Source organism: Salvelinus namaycush, chromosome 34 (assembly GCF_016432855.1).
Source record: "Salvelinus namaycush isolate Seneca chromosome 34, SaNama_1.0, whole genome shotgun sequence".
Classification (NCBI taxonomy): Eukaryota; Metazoa; Chordata; class Actinopteri; order Salmoniformes; family Salmonidae; genus Salvelinus; species Salvelinus namaycush.
In genome coordinates, this window is record NC_052340.1 from 36,224,156 (window position 1) to 36,228,102 (window position 3,947).

The window sequence follows — 3,947 nt, forward strand, 5'->3', positions numbered from 1 at the left end:
AGTGTGCCTGTGTGTGTGTGTGTGTGTGTGTGTGTGTGTGTATCGGTCTGTGTGTGTGAGTGTGTGCATCTGTGTTTGCTGTCTGTCTGTCTGTCTGTCTGTCTGTCTGTCTGTCTGTCTGTCTGTCTGTCTGTCTGTCTGTGAATTTATGTGCATGCACGCATGTGTGTGTGTGTGTGCAGTGTGTGTGTATTTGTGTCTGTGTGGGTTTGTGTGTGTTGCGTGTGTGTGTGTATGTGTAGCTTGTGTACGTGTGTGGGTTCATGTTTTCCACAGATGAAAGCAGTTACCCTCCAAAACCCTCTCTTATCATTAGTCCAACACTGTGTGGGGAGTTGACCTTGCCTCGTGGCAAGGTTACTGACTAAAAATAATACTTCCATCCATCACTCATTCATACACACTGCCTTGTGTGTTCAAGTATAGCAGCTCTGATGTTTAACAACCTAAATCTTAACCACCGATCCTTTTCACAGCAGTTAAACATCATCATCATTGTCATCAACAGCATAATCTTCAAGTCCCTATTATTTTCATCATATTGGCTGTTGTTATCATCACTACCATCTTGGCTGTTGTTATCATCACTACCATCTTGGCTGTTGTTATCATCACTACCATCTTGGCTGTTGTTATCATCACTACCATCTTGGCTGTTGTTATCATCACTACCATCTTGGCTGTTGTTATCATCACTACCATCTTGGCTGTTGTTATCATCACTACCATCTTGGCTGTTGTTATCATCACTTCCATCTTGGCGGTTGTTATCATCACTACCATCTTGGCTGTTGTTATCATCACTACCATCTTGGCTGTTGTTATCATCACTACCATCTTGGCTGTTGTTATCATCACTACCATCTTGGCTGTTGTTATCAGCAATACCATCTTGGGTGTTGTTATCATAACTACCATATTGGCTGTTGTTATCAGCATCACCATCTTGGCTGTTGTTATCATCACTACCATCTTGGCTGTTGTTATCATCACTACCATCTTGGGTGTTGTTATCAGCACTATCATCTTGGCTGTTGTAATCATCACTATCATCTTGGCTGTTGTTATCAGCACTACCATCTTGGCTGTTGTTATCATCACTACCATCTTGGCTGTTGTTATCATCACTACCATCTTGGCTGTTGTTATCATAACTACCATCTTGGCTGTTGTTATCAGCACTACCATCTTGGGTGTTGTTATCATCACTACCATCTTGGCTGTTGTTATCATCACTACCATCTTGGCTGTTGTTATCAGCATCCCCATCTTGGCTGTTGTTATCAGCACTACCATCTTGGCTGTTGTTATCAGCACTACCATCTTGGCTGTTGTTATCAGCACCCACCATCTTGGGTGTTGTTATCATCTCTACAATCTTGGCTGTTGTTATCAGCACTACCATCGTGGCTGTTGTTATCATAACTACCATCTTGGCTGTTGTTATCATCACTACCATCTTGGCTGTTGTTATCATCACTACCATCTTGGCTGTTGTTATCATCACTACCATCTTGGCTGTTGTTATCATCACTACCATCTTGGCTGTTGTTATCAGCACTACCATCGTGGCTGTTGTTATCATAACTACCATCTTGGCTGTTGTTATCATCACTACCATCTTGGCTGTTGTTATCATCACTACCATCTTGGCTGTTGTTATCATCACTACCATCTTGGCTGTTGTTATCATCACTACCATCTTGGCTGTTGTTATCAGCATCACCATCTTGGCTGTTGTTATCAGCATCACCATCTTGGCTGTTGTTATCATCACTACCATATTGGCTGTTGTTATCATCACTACCATCTTGGCTGTTGTTATCATCACTACCATCTTGGCTGTTGTTATCATCACTACCATCTTGGCTGTTGTTATCATCACTACCATCTTGGCTGTTGTTATCAGCATCACCAGCTTGGCTGTTGTTATCAGCACTACCATCTTGGCTGTTATCATCACTACCATCTTGGTGGTTGTTATCAGTATATACACAGACCTCTGTCGCCACTGGAGGTTTATAGTCACAGGAAATAGAAGGGCAACAACATTTAGTCTCTCAACATCATCATCATCATCACACCAAAACTGGCATCATAGTCCCTAGTGCTCCTCCTCACCCTGAACCTCCCATCCCTCTTGGTTTATTTCCATGTTAGGTGCTTTGTACACATCTGAACGACTTTTCCCTGAACCTGAATTAATATTGTATGATACTCCTACCTGCTGAATACAGTCAACTGCATTTAAGCGATGGGACACAATTTCTGTATGGGGAACGTACCATCATATTTAAATCATGTTTTTCTAACTGAAACTACTGTGACAACTATTGTAACCACCATTACAATTGCCAAAGTAGGACTAGCGGTGCTACTTTTAATGCTATTTTAGTTGCTTGGATTATTCAAAAATGATGCGGCAGTTTTTCTTAACATGAAAAGCCACTAACTTTGGTGGGAATGTAACATTTTTCTGGGGAAAATAAGTGACATTCAGTGGAGAGCTTGAGTATTCCTCCTGGAATCCTGGGTTTTACTGAGTCTGCTGAATATTTTAACTTCCAGAGCAATTACAGCTGTCCCAATTAGAAAGAGCATCGCTGAACTGAAATATGCAAAAGCACCTCAGACCTTCACCAGCAGTGAGTTGTTTGATTCATTATGATAAATGACATACTTTAATGGCCTCCGCCTGTCTGCCTGTCCGTTCGTCTGTCCGTCTGTAATGCGCACACACATACACACACTGGTGTTATTTATTTGCCAGTCTCTGGATATGACCGAAGGGCCCTTTGCTGAGGTCTCCTGTCACTCATGTCTGTTACAAACAAAGAAAATAGAAAATAAACAACAGAATCAGCGTTTTTCCTTTTCTGCTGACCACACTGCCCATTCACTCAGTCCAGCAGAGATGACTTACTGTCTGCAGCACACTGGAATACACAAACACACACTAAACAAATACATACACACACACTCTCTCACACACACTACACACACACACACACACACACACACACACACACACACACACACACACACACACACACACACACACACACACACACACACACACACACAAACTACACACCACTACAGCTCATCCACATTAAGCCTGAGCGTTGATCTGAGGATATGTGGTTTGTGTGTGTGAGTACCCACATGAAAAATAGTACAGTTTACAATAGAATATTACCGTTTACATTAGAATACTATAGTACTTACTATAGAGTACTGTAGTATAGTATACTACACACTGTAGCATCCCTCGATTGTGTGTATGTCTTACTGTAGAATACTACAGTAAATACTACAGCATTATTTGCAAAAACACTATGCTTCGGTAGCACTGTTGCTGATGCCTGGGATGAATGCAGATTAATGCTCTGTTGCTGATGCCTGGGATGAATGCAGATTAATGCTCTGTTGCTGATGCCTGGGATGAATGCAGATGAATGCTCTGTTGCTGATGCCTGGGATGAATGCAGATGAATGCTCTGTTGCTGATGCCTGGGATGAATGCAGATGAATGCTCTGTTGCTGATGCCTGGGATGAATGCAGATGAATGCTCTGTTGCTGATGCCTGGGATGAATGCAGATGAATGCTCTGTTGCTGATGCCTGGGATGAATGCAGATGAATGCTCTGTTGCTGATGCCTGGGATGAATGCAGATTAATGCTCTGTTGCTGATGCCTGGGATGAATGCAGATTAATGCTCTTTTGCTGATGCCTGGGATGAATGCAGATTAATGCACTGTTGCTGATGCCTGGGATGAATGCAGATTAATGCTCTGTTGCTGATGCCTGGGATGAATGCAGATGAATGCTCTGTTGCTGATGCCTGGGATGAATGCAGATTAATGCTCTGTTGCTGATGCCTGGGATGAATGCAGATTAATGCTCTGTTGCTGATGCCTGGGATGAATGCAGATTAATGCTCTG